The 17,232-nt window shown below is 46.7% G+C and overlaps 1 protein-coding gene across 2 annotated transcripts in view; it reads right to left on the bottom strand.

Moving 5' to 3' along the window:
• LOC1276475 (acid sphingomyelinase-like phosphodiesterase 3a) overlaps positions 1–16,594 on the bottom strand; it is an 83,090-nt gene extending 66,496 nt beyond the window's left edge. The window contains exon 1 of one of the 2 annotated variants that reach the window (XM_061647901.1): positions 16,400–16,594. The gene's annotated coding sequence lies outside the window, so the exon portion shown is untranslated. The remainder of the gene's footprint in view (positions 1–16,399) is intronic. The other variant, XM_061647900.1, reaches the window with a different exon arrangement.
• Positions 16,595–17,232: the final 638 nt, after the last annotated feature.

Below are 17,232 nucleotides of genomic sequence, written 5' to 3'. Positions count from 1 at the left end.
AGAGTAGTCATGTGCTTACAGAGCGCGGAATTATTTATTTACGTGCGGATAGCTGTGTGATAGCTTATTAACCTTGACCTGGTGCTAAATTTAGGCATGGTTCAAGATGAACGAACCAAGCAATCTTATTTATCTTACTTTCTGTTGGAAGATTCTGGACTATTTTCACATCGGAGGTATTGTTTTGTTGGAATTAGTTATATTGCATAACAAAGAACAGCATATCATATTTATAGCCATCTTCCAATGAATTAGGAATTTATTTTGTAGTTCAAGTCCAAGAAATTGGTCTACGATGATGTTCAAGAATTTAAGTATTGAGCATTTTGAATTTCGGTTGTAGCATAGTCATGGTAATGATTCTGGTAATGCTAAAAATTGTCATTTTGTTAGCAAAAACTGTGCGTTATTTGTATCTCACTTCAGGAAAATAATTTTTCATATACTCTTACCGACTTTAAACACCAATTTGCGCACAAACACAATGCACAAGAATGTCAATATCCATCAAACGCGAACAGGAATCATTCACGCAACAAGCAGCTCTTTCCATTTTTTTGCTCGGCTGCATATCTCGGATGCATTCACGTGAAAACTTAATCAACAAATTTCACAAAAGCACAAACATTCTTTCTCCTAAACCTCTGGAATGGAAAGTGATGTTCTGCCAAACTGCAATCTTCGCGATGAAAGCGAAACGCCACGTTGATTTCTCGTACCGAGAAGAAATGGGCGCAAACCCCTAGCAACAACAAAACACTTCCTTTGGCGCATTGCAACCAAGCAACAAAACATACACGATCTCGTGCACACGAAACCGGCAGAGCCAGCCAACTTTTGCCACCCAACCACTTCACACCACAGTCACCTTACCTTACGAACCGACATGGCAGGGAAGCACCGCCACTGCTGCAGTGAGGTAGTGCAATGCCGCGCGGTACAAACAGCTCGAATCTGAACTGTTGATGACGTGCATTGAATTTCGAGCGGGATAGGATAAAATCGAAATACGATACATCTTGATTGTTATTGTGTGCTTTTGCATTTGCCTCACGCCGCCATACCCACCCTTGTGATGCCGTGTAGTGTCCCCCCTCCCTCCCATTCACCGTGTCCCAAGTCATCGCATGTTTGCGAGAATTTGCATACGCCGTTTGCATCAGTCAGTGAAGCATTTGCCGGAACTTTTGCTCGGTAAAAGTACGGTGTACGATCTTGCCACTAGCGGGCTAGGTCCTTTTTCCGAATTCAAAACAGTTGCCGGAAGCAACCCGTTCCGAGGAAAAAAGGGACACCGATCCGGTTTGGTGTACCCAACGGAAGGTAGCTGGAAACTAGTTTTGCCTTGCCAGTGTTCAATATTTGACTGGTGGTGAGCGTTCGTGGGGGGGGGAGGCGAAACGTCCCGGGTGAAATTCAGAAGACGTGGGCAGCAGTGCACATATTCAATGTTTAGGAAAAGTATACAATCAGACATCTGCATCTTTCTGAGGATGCAATAAGAATTCGTTTGAAGATCCTTAAACTGTGTAGCAATTCCAATTGGTGGAACACTTTAAGCAGCTTTTAAAACGCTATTTGAATAATGAAATATTACCTAATTTCTGCTTTAAAATATTTAATATTTCCAACAAGATAAAGCCATTCCATCATCTTCATTAGCTTGTAAGTGCTCAATCTGTAGACACCGAACCGACAGCTTCGTAACGTAGACGTACAGCTACGCTGACAGAACGACCTTTCCGACTTCCCAATCGAACTGACGATGACAGAAGAAATAGTGTTTTCTTCCTATCCCTGGCTGGCTGCAGCTCCTTCCGTACCGTTTGTTATTTGTCAAACTCAAGGAAACTTCAGCCTTCTTCAATTGATGCTTCGACACGCTGCACGACCTTTTCTTCCTCCCACCCGTGACAGTGGCAGAATTCATGAGCTTGCAGTTTGTGCCACTAGAGGCAAAGACGAATAAGCACGAGCACCGGCACTCACCCCCCAGACCACCGATGCTCGATGCCTTCGCACAAGCTTCACTTCAGGCCAGGAGCCGCTCACCAAGCATGGTGGCGGTGGTGATTGCCAGCAAATTTCATTGCGATTGACTTTGACACATGTTTCTGCGTTTGACGAAAGTGGAGCCGGTAGTGTTCGAGAGTGGATGAGAGAGAGAGAGGGAGAGTGAGAGGAACCTGTTCCGGAAACGTGCACTACACTGGTTAGCCGTCGACAGTCGAACCGGAAACATTTTCCGGCCGAGAGTCGAGAACTGGATTCGAATGGAATGCTTTCATCATTGTTATCGGAAGTACCTAGTGGTGGTGGTGGTGGTTTTCTTTTCCCTTTACGCCCTGGAACGATAGTTGGGGATTTGTTGTCTTTCGATTTTTTCTTCTTCCACTACTGCAATAGCTCAAACATGGTTAGCTGTGTCGTTGCTGTTGGGTGTGAAGCATGTGCGCTGTGGGAAGAAGGTGGCTTGCCACTGCAAACATTCTTACGGTTCGTACGCAAATCCTCCTGTCGTTGCAGCTCGTTGTTTCTTTTTGCATCACATTGATTCTTTTTTTACACACACACACACACACACACACACACACACACACACACACACACACACACACGAGAGAAATGAAGGTTGGTTAGAATTCCAACGAACAAGCACGATCTCGTTAGTGCGTTTCGGCTACCTCCCTCGGCCCAGGCTAGTTGGGCTATTTGTTTTCCATTTTCCGTGCGATCGTGTCATCGAGAACGATGCGCGGTTCAAGAGATTTCACTCAAGTCAAGTCAACAAGGCACGGAAGCGAACCGCTCGGATGGTGTGATGGCAACACCCAGGTGCATTGCATTTTCTTGCGTTGCAGGGTTGGCTCGTTGTTGTGCTGTTTTGATGCAATTCTCGATGCTCTGTAGTTGAAGACAAATAACAGGACGAATGACAGGCTTCAAAACGTGTCACGATACAATTCCACATGGTAGACTGTGGTTAGGGTTACGTGTTTTCCTTAAATTAGGTATACAGTGGAGCGCCGTTTATACGGGTACCTTTTATCCGGCTGTCCGTTTATCCGTGCTGTTGAGAAATGACAGTTCAATACAATAGTGACATTGCGTTATGAGGAGGATATTTAAAAAAGTGGTTAAAAGAGCACATTGTCATAACAAATACACGATAATTAAAGACAAATTTCAAATATTCTTATGGGAAAAACATGAAGTTAATAAAAACTGGGTCATTTTTATAAAAAAAGACAATTTTCCAAGAAATAATCAGGAATTGGTGATAAAATGTATCATTGGACTCATTATCCGTGTTATTCACTTATCCGGGCGAGGTCAAGTCCCGAGAAGCCCGGATAAACGGCGCTCCACTGTATTTAGGTAAAGATAGGTGAAGAGAAATCATGCGACAAATGAAGAATCTTGTCACATGCTAATTTATGGGAAGACTTATATAATTGTAAATAGGACATAAATATTTGTGAATTATTTTAAAAAAATTAGAAATAAAATACTCAAAAAACCTTGAAATACTGAATTTAAAATTAACAAAAAATTACATATTTTAGCTTTAAAAACATAACCCGATAGTTTTCTAGCTCCAGAGAATCAATTGCATGTCTGTGCACAGCAAAACTGTATCATTTGCCTACAAACAATTGCCCAAAAGCATAGACAACACTCGAAACAGTAACCACCTAACCAAAGTAAACTAAACAACAAAACACGCTTATCTAAAACAACAAACCCAAGTATCAGGCAGTACTGCTCTTCATTCTGGAGTTTCTTCTACAAATCGCATCGCTATCGCTGTCGTGACGAGCAAACTGGTGAACAGCTTTTCACTTGAAAACTTGAACATTTCCCCCTTACCCTCCAATACTTTCTACGCTGCAAAGTGGCGTTGGCAAAGGACTCACCCGACTTTACGATTTTACTCCAAAGCCAAGTGAAGAAAGGCCGAAAAGAAAGAAAAGCTTTGCAAAAGATCCGAACAAACACAACCGAAAACAATGGTAAGCTGTTTAAAAATCAGAACCGGTCACGGTACGATATAGCAAAACAAAGACCAATTGTGTTGCTGGCTGTGAGTTTGTGTGTGTGTGTGTGCAGACAAAGCTCGAGCGACCCAGATTTCCCCGTTGACCGGCACGTTTCGCAACGAGGTGCAAAGATTTGGCACCCGATAAGAACCGATAAAAGCGTGATCGAAGCGCTGAACACGATGCGAAGGGTGCAAGCAGTAGAGAGAAGTCGATTTTCCGCTACTTTAAAAGTTCATTCACTCTGCTGTGTATTTAAATTTAACCATGAAAAACTGTGCGTAGGACATGCACTGTGAGCAAACATCTAGCACAAAGCGTAGAATGATTTTGATTGGTAAAATAAAACACAAAAAAACTCTTTAATAAAACTGCTGCAATAGAATTTCCTTCGCAAACATTGCTCCACTTTCTCCCACTCTCTCTCTGTCTCTCTCACCACGGATGGATGTAATATGACCCTATCAAGCATCATTTTACATCCCATAAAAAACCCCAAAAACACAAAACCTAACTCTCGTAAAAAAGCGAAACGTACCCAGTCTGCATCTGCTTACAAAATAACCATAATTGAAAGCAAACCAAACGATTCAAATTGCTCTCTTTGTATGTTTGTTACCCGGCTCGTAGCCAAACACATACACACACACACACCGGCCAAAGCACCGCAAGTATCGATCTGTATACATCGGGCTGCAGTTGGTCCAAAACCATTTCCCTCAAGGTTTCCCCGGTCACGGTGTACCTTCCCGCTCCTACAATTTCAATCCTATTATTTGGGGCATCAAAGACATGTGTATTTATTTAGGGCATCCCGGCGTACCTTTCGGCCCCGGGGGCTGGGAGTGAAAAAAGCGCAACTCCATCATCGGTCGTCAGCAGGCGGGCACCGGGCCGAACTGTGGCAGTAAAACAATCCTTGCCCAATTTCCTGTTTTCCTGCCCTTCTGCTCGCCCTGGTATCCTTGCTGGCCCCTTTGCCCATACCAGCATACCTCAGCCAACATGCCGTGTGCGTGATGGGGTTGCCAGCCCTGCGAATCGTGCCCGTTTCGTACCCTTCAAACATGCATAGGAATTGATTTATTTTACTATCTCCTTCCCGAACCCATTGCCCTACAGCGACCGAGGATGGGTGTGTGTGTGTGTTGGTGTGTGTTTCGATCATTTCGGGCTTTCGGGCAGGTTGTAATGGAACTCAGCGGATACCTTTTCCATCACGGATGTGTGTGTGTGTGTGTGTGCTGGGGCTATTTTTATTTAATCCTGCCGTGTGGTACGGAAAACCGTTCCATCATTGACCCAGGTTCTGGTACGGTTACACAGGGCTTTGTTGTTCGGGTTGGCCAAGGTTTGGTCGGAGCCAAAAATCCCACCTTCCCCTGCTGGAAAGATGGGTGGGAAAGGGAAGGGGTTTCATCGTAAAGACAACGATTCATTTAGTGGTTTTCCACGTGTCGTGAGAAAAGGGTTAAAACCGCCTCAAAAACCCCCGACACCGATGCCGGGCCAGATGCCTTTTTGGAAGAGGAAATTGTTAAGGTAAACCACACGCACACACACACCTTCAGCCTCTCGAAATAGTTGGGATAAGAATCTGCTTAGGTTTGAAGTCTTCCGCCCCGGGGCACATGGGATCAACGCCTAAATGTAGGCAACTGGAGGCTTTAATCGAGATGAAAAATTCATCGACTTCTCACACTGGCGGTAAGCAATCGGCAGCAAGCCGTGATGGTAGGCCTATTTTCTTGGTAGGCAAGGATGGTTTTAAGGACCAGTTCCGTTGTACCCTTTTGTTGCCTATTGGCCGTATGGCATCGTTAACTTTCTTGTATTTTAAAATCAAAGCAAAGTATCTTCTGATGAATGGAACACGAACTGCTGCTCTTCCTACTAAATTGTAAAGCTCGATTCTTGTTCTGTAAACATTCATTACAGATCGGTGTGGTTCGTTCCAATACAATGGAATCAATAGACGATTTCTGGGAAAAACGGCACCCAAGGGAAAATTATATTAAAGTGGATTGCTCTGTCGGTCTCGTGCTCTTTCCTTTGTATTGTAGAAGGAAACGATGGAAAACATTGAAAATAAAGTTTTCCTTTTTATATCACAAAACACACACACACACAAGCACGGCTCGCTTCACTCTACTCGCTACTTAAACTAACTATCATCATCATCAACATCAACGACATTAGAACCGTTCATGATCGTTTCGAGCATGGCTGATCACTAAGCACGGAAGAGCCGGAACAGCAGCAACCGCTTGTTGTGTGTGTGTTTGTGTGCTGTATACCGGAAACCGAAAGGAGGAAGAAAACTATCTTCCCGATGAAATGGTTAGAAACACACACACTCACAGACACTGCGCCCGGGTGCGTACATGCACACGTGAGGTCGACACAGTCGGTCTCGGTGCGGGATGGACGGAACGTGCGACGTGGGCAAAGTAATTTCGAAGAAAAACTTCTCCTTTCAGTTCCGCAGTTTCGCAACAAGCGGCCAAGTGGGTGGGGGGAGTAGGGAGGTTGTCACTTTTCATCAGTGCAGTTTGTTACGGAAGGAAAATTATCTTGCAAGCAAGCTGTTCCCATCCGCTGCCGCCATGTCCACGCCAACTCCAACCCGCTGCTCGGTCGTGCTCATTTGGAAAAACGATGAACCCAGGAAAGTGCATCCGGCAGGACTACTGGTGCTACAAACACACACACGCGTACGCTGCTGCTGCAACCGCACCATAGCACTGAGCATGAAAAACACACACTCACCACACACTTCCTTCCAGGCTTCTTCAGCAAACCACACACGGAAAAAAACTCCTCCTCCTCCTCCCCACTCTTTCACGGGAATTCGTTGCAGCGTAATAAGTAAAGGGAAAGGCGAGGAAGGACGGGTGGGTTGAAACGAATCATGGTTTTGCATGCAAAAAACCCCGGTGCTTTGCTGCAGGCGCCTCATACAAGGGGAAATGTGTGAAAGTTTTCCCTCTTATTGTAGCAAGCTGAAAGGCGGCATGTGTGTGTGTGTGTGACCAAAGGGAAAGTGCCATAGAAATCAGTAGTTTTCCTCCACCCTAACCGCTCATCCTCATCATCGTCATCATCACCGCCGCCGTCGTGGTTGTCGTTGTCGTCGTCGTCGTCAACCGCCTCTCGAGGGACGGAAGCAATTTTCCACGCTTTACCCTTGCATACACGCGACCAAAATCGGTCACGGCGCACGGTGGCATATAAAGAGTGGCCTCACGCCTTCTCCCGTCCCCTCGCAAAAAAAAAACACCGAGCCCGTTGGGTGAAAGCTGCCTGGGAAACTTTTCGTGAAAAGGAACTGGCGAAGTGGAGTGAAGGGCAAAGTATGCAAATTGCTTCGGAAACGTGACATCGACTAGTGTATGACTCATATGAGGTGTGGGTAGGGTGGCAAGGGAAAGGGAAGGTTAAGTTTGGCACATCGACTACGGCGTCCAAGGTTTGTCGTCGGTGCAAGCTACAGTTTAGTTGGCGGGTTTTTTCCAACTTCTGGTACCCAATTTTCCTTGTATCACCTTTTTTTCCGTGTCCTCCTTTTCTTCCACTAATTCCTGTATCAACACTGGAAAATCGATCCGGTTGCCACTATCGTTTGGCTGGCGATGAAGATAATTTGCTTTCGGCACTCTGGGGGAAGGGGAAAAATTGCAATAAGCTCGCCAGTAAAAGCAAACAAACCGCCCGGGCGCAGGAGAGAAAAACCTATCCCGTGGGGCGAGATTACAGCAAACTTTCAACGATGGCAAGCGACCATGAGTTATGATGGGTTGTTTTAAAATTAACCGATGGAACCACTTAGTGCGAGCAGTGGAAAGCAAAAGAGAGAGAAAAAATCGTTCACCGTTCCTAAGAAAATGGAAACTTTCATCCATCTCGCACCGGTGTAGCTTGGCTTTGGTGAAAGATTTTCCCACCGCTCTGCTGGGGATTGGGAATTTTTTAATCCAATCTATGAAGTGCGGTAGTTGAATTACTCCTTCCCATCGTGAGCGGGCCAACTTTTTCCCACCTTCACGCGTAAGCTTGCCTGCCAGCTTTCACGAACAAGGAATAAATCCGGGGTGCCATTAAAAGCATTGCAATACATTTTTATAGCAGCTGTTTGGGCGGGTAATCGGCACGCTAGCTCGACTTTGGAGGGCCGATTTGTTTGTTCGATTTAGGCACAATTCAATTTAAAACCTCTTCCAGGGCGAAACCCCCCTCCAGCGGGGGAGCCAAATGTGATTGAAACTGTGTGAGTGTGTGTGTGTGTGTGTGTGTGCGGAGGGCAAATATTCAATCCATCGGCACGAACGGCATTTTCATCCGGATAATAATCAAGCGTGTCAATGTGACGGGCGAGTCGTTTGCGCTCGCTTATTTCTCCAACCAACACGGCTTTCCTTGTGCTCACTGTACACACATACACGCGTTATCGCAGGCCATAACCATTTTCTCCGAAACTTGGAAATGGCCCTTTCCAACCCCTTCCCCTTCTACCCTCTCACTCCATTGCAACGCCAGACCAGAAGTAACGATCGTACGTGAAAAATAATGCTAATAAAATGTGTTTCACCTCTCAAAACTGAAGCCTCGTGCCAGGTGCGTGTGTGTGTGTGTGCGGTTAGCGGCTCCAACCGGGGAGGCCAGAGTTATTATGCTTTCCCACTCCCACCGCCCCAAACATGTCCCCTGTTTTTGAAAAAAAAAACTACAAAAAAAAGCGGGAAAAAGAGTGAGCGAAACAAAACCAAACCGGTTTGCCCGTACGGTTTGCGTTGCGGCGCAAGGTGAAAGCTTTCCCTCCCGGGAGCGAAAAATAAAAGCCTTTCGACGGCTCTCGCTCTGTGCGTGAGAGAGAGAGAGAGAGAGAGAGAGAGAGAGAGAGTAGGAGGTAGTAGAAGAAACACACTTGCCCGATAACCGATGGTTAGGCGGGGACCGGCCAAGACCTTTTAGCTTCGCTTGCGAATGATGTAGACACGTACGGTGTAACCTGCCATTCATCAAATTAAGCAACCCTTAAGTGCCAGCCCGAAATGGATGGGGGGAGGGGGGGGCGTTTGGTGGTGATTCAGTTCACGGTCGAGGTCCACCACTGTTCCTGGCATCCGGTGGATTACCCGTTGACGTTCGTTAGACGACCGTTTGCGAGTCGTCGGAAGAAAATCGTCCTAAGATACACTCCCGACACAGTCGAGACTGCAAGGACCGTAGAGTGTTAGGGTTCCAAGGAGGGGTGAAGAAGTTGTACATGGTTTGAAAAGGAAAACTAACCCACCCACTCTTCGGGCCAGGTGAATAGATGAAACGTTTCGTCACCCACCGCCAGCAGCCGAGCAGTCTCCGCACAAGCTGTCAGACGGAATGTTGCAAAAATGGTTTCGTAATGGTTTTGCTACTCTTACTCGCTCTCTCCTGCTACTGGTGCTTTTGTTCTTATGATTACGTTCGTCCAGGTGGCACTGGTACGCGCATGCTTTTATTCTCTCTTCCCCTTGCGCTCTAAGTGGGTGAGTGTGTTGCGAACTTTTTTTTATTGTTTTCCATCACAGATAACCCTAATGCAACGGAAGGATTAAATAAGCGCTCCGGTCGTACAGCTGCTGCTTTGCCCTCTGACCTTTCAACGCGTACTGTCCTTCATCCTTTTTTTTAGCGACTTCCCCCAAACAACGGGAAATGCAACCCCTTTTTTCTCGCCCCGCAAGTAGGGAGCAGTTGAGCGGTCTATTGTGAGTGCTTGTCCCTCGTGCTTGCCCCGTCTCGTTTCTAGTGTACGTATGATTTATAATAGTATTTTTTTTGCGTGAAAAGTCCATGCGTAGCTGCCTTCGTTCTTGTAGTTTGCTGCTAATTTACCACAAAGAGCAACCAGCTTGACGAGTCCTGGAAATACGACGTACAGCATCAGGTGGATTGTTTCTTTTATGCACTGGATGCTTCGCTAGATGAAATTGTTGTAACAATGCCTGCCACTTGTTCCTTCAAACTAGAACAAAAGCTTTTAGCTGGAACTTATCACATTAACAGTAGCATGGAGTAACAATTGAAGCTTGCCCAGGTTTACCTAATCCACCTTGGTTTGGCACAATTAAACAGCTTAACTGCTTTTATCTCTGAGCAACATTTGTAGTTTCGATCAATGACAAATGTCAGTGACATCGCCAAGATCATGATGAAAAAAGAGCCAGTTATTCCTTACTCTTACTCTCCCATTATTGAACTCCGTTAACACATCACTATCTATTTGCATTGCAACTCTGTCTCATGCAGCTCGTATAGTGTCCGAGCGTTCCAGCATAATTAGACAACCAACAGCGCTGCTTCCCTTTGTCCTGCATAAATCTACCCTCTGCCCAATCGCTTAGCATAATGCCGCATCGGCGTAAACCTTCCACCCTGCCAACCCTGCGGAACAAACGAGTGAAAAGGATGGAGCGCAGCGGCATTATCGATCTGTGGGAAAAACTTCGTCCTTCTTTAAATCCCGCTACCCCGACACAACCAGCTAGCTAAATATAAATGGATGTTGGCGAGTGCGACCGGCACAAGCAGAAGAAGAAGAAAAAAACGCCAAAACAAAGCGTACCACACAGAGCAACACCTTTTCGGCCACCGGGTTGCGGCAAACATCAGTGGGGAAACCATCATTAGGAACAACGCGGAAAAGCATCACCATAGGCGCCGCAGCATGATTCTTCCTGCCACTCTGACACACTGGCAGCTTTAATTCCCGCAGTCACTGACCAGCGCAGAGCCCCGTTCGCGTGTGGTGGGATGAAGTTAATGAACTTCTAACCGAGCTGTTTAATCAGCCGGCGAGGGGCACGTGGGCAGGGGTTTAATTAAAAATATCTTTCACAGCTCCCTCCCCTCGACCAGTGCCATCCTTTTGTGTCCAAGAGGATGATTTAAACCGACTCACTGTAGCTTCCAAGCCAGTTTCGAAAGTTTCTTGTGAGCCGTTATTGACGTTTAAATTTTCACCCAAAACAATTGTTATGTAAATAAAGCAAATTTAATTACTTCCCAAAACGAGTTCCGCTGTCAATACTGTCGCAATACCCCTTGCCAGCCCAAGCATACATGTGCGGGCCAGTAAATCAACGATTAAATCCACTCTCATCAATTACAACCCTGCCGGGTGCACGGAAATGTGTCGGGCATATTTTACACGATTGAGAAATGACCCCCATTACGGCCGATTAGGCCTTCCATTGCTTACAATTATTCAATTTTTTCTCGTACTCTAAGGTAGCCGAAATATTTCGCTTGATCATGCAACTGGCCGCGTGTTACGGCCCTAGTTCCTGGTGCTTGCCTGGTGAAAGGTTTCAGCGAGCCTTGGCGGTTGAAGCGTCTAGCAGCAACACCTCCTTCATTTGTGCTTGATTTGGGTGATTTTGCTCGATTCGTGGCCTTTCGAGTAATCACCAATCATCTCGTTAGGAGGCCGACATTTTAGTCGAGCCGGTTTTTGGGTGACCTTTCCGAAAATGAGACAATGACGAATGGAGTCTTTTACGTGAAGTATTGTGCTGTTAGCACACTCTTCGGGACATTTCGACCCAAAATGCTGCATGAATTCAACATTAAAGCCAAGCTTTAAAGCCTTACAGTGCCTGTCAAGTGTATCTGAACAGTCCAGCGGGTGGTTTTGATGATTCACACCTCCATAACCACATGCTAGTTGAGCTACGACGGGATGGGATTAAAATTTAATTGTTCAAATTGTCTCTTAAATTCTGCCACTCCTGTCTCCCTATAGAGCTCCCTCATTGGCTTGGCATTCGCTAACTGTCCTGTCACCGATCTTAATGACGTTAATTTCCATCGGAGACGTGTCTGTCGGATCGCTTCCCCGGTCACACCAAACCCTGGGTGGGAGAGATGCGTAACGTTACGCGTGATGGAAGCGGACCGGATTGGAAACCGCGGATGGAAAGCGAGGGTAGCAAGGGAAGCTCGCTGCCTTGAAGGATATCAAAAATCTAAATTTGATTAATGAACGGTTTCGGCAAAGTGGCGTAAGCCGATCCCGATCTACTGCCAAAGCGCCCGGCCAGCCGACTGTTTAGCATAATCAAATTTATAGCTTCCGATAGCTTTAGTCTAACCTTTGCGCTGGAGACCGTGGTTTTGGCGCAAGAAAACCACTGACTCGGCACTCGCTTTTGGTCCTCCTCGACGCGGGTGGAAAAGTCAGCAATCTCTTTGTGTACACGCAACGCCCACCAAAAGGGGAACGCCGATACTGCCGGGTCAAACCGGTGTTTTTGCGTTGACGCGGAACGGCGAATGTCAGTTGATTTCCTTCGTTTTGCGCTAGTAGGCGCCTGCTAGCTGTTTGCCGCGCACATTGCATATATTTAGGCGCATTGGTTTGTGCTTGCCAAAGGAGCATAGAGCAAAATGGTCCGCTTTGTGGCTAAATGATATGGAAGAATGTGCCCTGTGTAACGTTCACGAGCGGTGTACTTTTACCCATCGCAAGGTGGCTGTGAAAAAATATCAAAAAATAAGAGGACAGCAACAAAAAAAAAAGACGAGTAGGAAAAGCTGGCCAGGAAGTACCATTCCTGGTTGCACTTTGCCTTTCACTGCGAGATGAATAGCGATTTCGCACGAGCCATTGCGTTTTCTTCCCTCCTTTACCGGGTTGCTCGGACTGTTTGTGCTCGGGGAAAATCCTAATCCTGCTCGCGGCTATTACACACACACCTTCATACACAAACACACACACACACACACACACACACACACACACACACTCCACAGCTTCCATCCGTTTATGCAAGGTCGGTGTAAACGTAAACGTGCACCGTATGTCTTCTTTTCTGGCCGCTGGGCATCCGAGGGCTGAATGTTGGTCGGACGGACTAACCGCACAAACGTACAACGTTTGTGTGTGCGCGTGTGTGTCCTGCCCTACCTCACGTGCAGTCGCGTGCATTTGGACGTTGGAGGTTACTAGCGCTCTGCTTCCCTCAGCATCCGCTTTGGCAGTACACCGTGGGAATATAAATCGTTTTGCGTTCCCAGCTTTTCCGTTTTCCGTCCGAGATCAGAAACCGTTGTTTTTTTTTTTGCTCCTATTTATAGGCAACGGAAAGCATCTCAATGGCCGTTGGTAGAATTTTTTTTTTCGCTCTCTTTCAACCCAAAATTTTCCCGGAACCATGGGTCGACCGAAAGACGGCGCTAAAAGACGACAAACACAAAAAAAACAAGCAAAACGGCGCAAAAAGGACGACAACCAGTCAGCTGCCGTTTGCGGTACGGCGCTGTAGACCGTGCGAACACACGAAGATCACGAACACGGGTCCGCACGGGTCCCGGTGGAATTGTCCCGTTGACTTCCGGCCGACGTGTGTATGTGTGTGTGTTTGTGTGAGTTTAAGCTCTTTTTCCTCTATTTTCACGTTGTCTATTGATGTTGTTGTTGCTTGGGAGGCCGTGGAAAGCCATCTTTCCTTCTTTTTTTTTTGCTGCCCTGGTTTCCTTTTCCCAAAAACCCACGTTTTCGGGCAGAGCTGAGCGCGCTATCACACACACTCGCTCTCTCTCTCTCTCTCTCTCTGTCTCTCTTTTCTTCCAGCGTTTGTTGATCGTAAGTTGTTGCTCGATTTTTCTACTGCCCCACCACCACCAAATTTGCCCCAAAAACCGTCCCGGTGCGGTGCGGTAGTGAAATAAACCTGTCAATGAACGTGTGTGCGAGACGGTGGTCCGGACGTTCGCCCGGGAGAGAAATTGGTTTAATTTTATCTGCACCCTCGAAGGGATCGTTTGCCGGAAACGGTTTGCCTCACACCGAAGCGGGACAAGCACGGCAAGGGGGGGGGGGGGCTACTTATAAGTACGGGCTACAGGTTTGTATCTCTTCCTCTTGTGTGCTGTGCTCGGCTTATGTGCTCTGGTGGATGCTTATAATCCTGGCGAAGCTTTGCTGTCCTGTATCTTTCGCGTGTGTTTTTGTTGCTCGTACGGTGCGCGCGAGCGCCTTGTTTAGCTCACCGCTCGAGAGCCACTCGTGAAATAATGGTACCACGAGATGGTTTTTTTCTGTTTTTCCCCCATTCCGTAGGTTGCCTACAGCTAGCCGACCAACCACGGTAAAAAAAACGACGTGTTTAACTCAAAAGAAGAGAACGTGTTTATAAGCGGAAGCAGATTTGCCAATCATTTGCTTCCAGGGCTGCTGGCTACGGATTACCGCACGAGCAAGGGAAATTTCTGTTTGATCTGTATCGCTTTTCGCTGCGGTGGGTGGGCGGCGAGTGTTTAGAGCGAGTAGGATGCAGAACAAGTGGAAGTAAAAGTGTATCCTTGGTTTTGTATCATGCGCACGATTTCCCTGTTTTGTTTGCCACCGGCGAACAAGTACACCGTCCTAATTGAATAAGCCGCGATAAGAGGCGCCAATTTGCAAGGCTGGAAGGTTCGGCACAACTTGCGTACTTCAAATCCGCTACATCGATAAATAAGGTTTCCATGTAGAACAGATGCCTTGTTCAAGTCGTGCAATTTGTTGGTCGGAGTCTCCCTGAGCAACATCACCCACCAGTAATGCATAAAACGCCAAATTACTCTTCAACAAACGCCTCCATTCGCATGGAATGTCAACCACACAATGGAGCTCTTATTAAAGTTTTGTACATTATTCTTCAATGGCACCTTCCTTCGCATGTTTATGCTTCAAAAATCGCCCACAGCAAAGGTAACATTCTATCTCATTACTGATAACCGTTTTTTGCACGGAAAGTTTTCCCATTCCCTTTCTCCTCTACCTTATCCACCTTTTTCGCCCCAAACAAAAGCGCCCTACAAAGCCCTGGTCAACGGTACTGCTGTAGCATATAACGACCAAAGAGGAAAAAACCCGAAGCAAATCATCCAAAACAAGTAAAAATAACAAGAAACCCCCTTTTCTCCTGGCAGCGGCAGATATTGCACTTGCAAAACAGCTTTCAGGCAAGCGCTCTGCCCCCACACCACGCACGCCACCTGCGGACTTGGTGAGCTTTGCTTTGCGATGCTCAAAAATCGACCGTGCAAAACGTCTAAACATCAACGGTCGGTAAAAGTCTGCATAAAAGTCAAACTTTCTAGGCGAGCCGCAATCTGCTCCGCGAAAACCCGTCATCAATCTGGCTGGGCAAACGGCGTGGGAGGGGAGAGTGGTGGGACTTGAGTGGAGGTTGGGTGGGCTTTCTTGCCTTTATTGCTTCACCTGAACCGTGCAGAAGACAAGACGATGAAACACCTTCGCTTGCACGGGAAAAAGTTCGCCCCCGATAAGCGCCCGGTCCTGGGTCTGGCGTGCGAAGGGCAGGACCTGCTCATGGACGGGCGCTTTGGTAGGCAGGCAGCTTTATCTTTCTAGTATGTGAAAATTGGGTGACACGTGGAATGGATTAGGCTACAAGAGCTTGCCGCTGAGTGGGCGAGAGAATGAAGCAGGTGGGATGCGGAGTGATAGTAACATAAATCAGCGTACGGTGCATGTAGCTGTAGTAACAACACCCGGCACCCTTACACGACAGATAAATCGAGAACGATTTTTCTTTATCCCGAACCATGCACACCAAAACTTTTCACACCCAAAAGTGAAAAGTGTACAAGTGTTTGTGTTGATTTGTTCGGTGCAAAGTTAGCTGCTGCGGAGGTGGTGGGTGTGAAAGTTTCACACACAAAAAAAACATACCATTATTCTTAAGCTGCCTGAATTCCGCTGCCGGCGTAGAGCATAGCTCAAATTGTTGAGCTTTTATCGATGATGGCTGTATGGCGTGGGAAGCTTACGGTTGCGATTGCTGTTTGAATCCTTTTGATGCTGCTGCTGTTGCTGCTTGCTGCCTTTTTGGCGTTTTTTTTTCGAACGAAGCAACGAAAGTACACGCAATCTGAGAACACTTTCAAGGACTCCTTTTCTGTTAAAGCATATTGAATATGCCACATTTGAACACGGAAGCACACATTAAAGTGTTTTGCACACCATCACACCGTACCACTTGAAGTTACTTTTGATGGCACTTAACACTCGGAATAATTCGAACAATTTTCACTGTCATTATCAAAACAGCAAATTTTAAACCTCTACATCATCTACAGCTTTTCTCCACCAATCACGTGTGTGTATTGCCCGTTCTCCGTAAGTCTACAGTTTTTTCTTTGAGCTCCCAATTGTTCCTCGATTTGAATGAACGATGTTTTTCCTTGCTGAACTACGTCATCAATCTATTGGTGCACATTTCTCGTGTACCCTGTACTAAAACCTTCTTACACACGAATCAATTCACTTATTATGTGTACACAATTGGCACACAGGAGCGCAAGTATACCTGTTTTATTTTTCGCACCGTCTGGTAGCCAGTTCACACTGCAGATTTCACCTTCAAACACGCACACACACCTAAACACACATTCACACACGGTACACAGCCGCTTAGCGGAAAAGCGAAACACGCACGTCCACGGGACACGTCCGATCACCGCACGGCATCGCAGAAAACTGATCCACTGCCCGACGGACCGTCCAAACCGTCCTTTCGTTGTCGTAGTCGCCTGTCCAACGAGCTTTCCACCCACCAAACAGATGCACAGAGCAAGAGAGAAAGAGAGTGAACAGTAGGGAGAGAAAATGTTACCGAGAGAGCATTCCATGTGCGTAAGAGCGTAGCAGGCCACAGCACAACAGAGCAAATTTCGGCGGAAAACTGATGAGAATGTTCCAATTACCTTCTACGCAAAGATGCATGCGACGGAATGAGCACTCACAAGTTTGTGCCAGGCGTAAAATTGTTCCAAATTCCATTTATTCAGCCAGGCAGCTGTGTTGTAGAATGTGTGGCTCTCCGGCAGTGGAACACTCTCATGCTCTTCCCTCTTTTACACTTTCTCAGTCGCATTACGGAACCCGAAGCCCCAATACGTTCGGGAAACGTTCGGACCAAGGGACGAAAAAAAAAACAGATCCTTGACAGCCGAAGCACAGCATCGTGCCTGGTATCCGAAATGGGGGGGTGAGTGTTTTTGTTGCTGTTATTTGCTTTCCTTTCGCCGCCGGCACTGTGCGCATGCGCGAAAGCAGAAAGTGCTCGAATTTGCGCCAGCTGTCAAATTCGAATGCGGTTAGTGCTCGGAACCGGTTTGCTGCTCGATTCTGCTTCGATAA

Source organism: Anopheles gambiae, chromosome 2 (assembly GCF_943734735.2).
Source record: "Anopheles gambiae chromosome 2, idAnoGambNW_F1_1, whole genome shotgun sequence".
NCBI classification, from domain to species: Eukaryota; Metazoa; Arthropoda; class Insecta; order Diptera; family Culicidae; genus Anopheles; species Anopheles gambiae.
The sequence above is the reverse complement of the archived record's forward strand: the minus strand, read 5'-3'. Positions and strand labels throughout refer to the sequence as shown.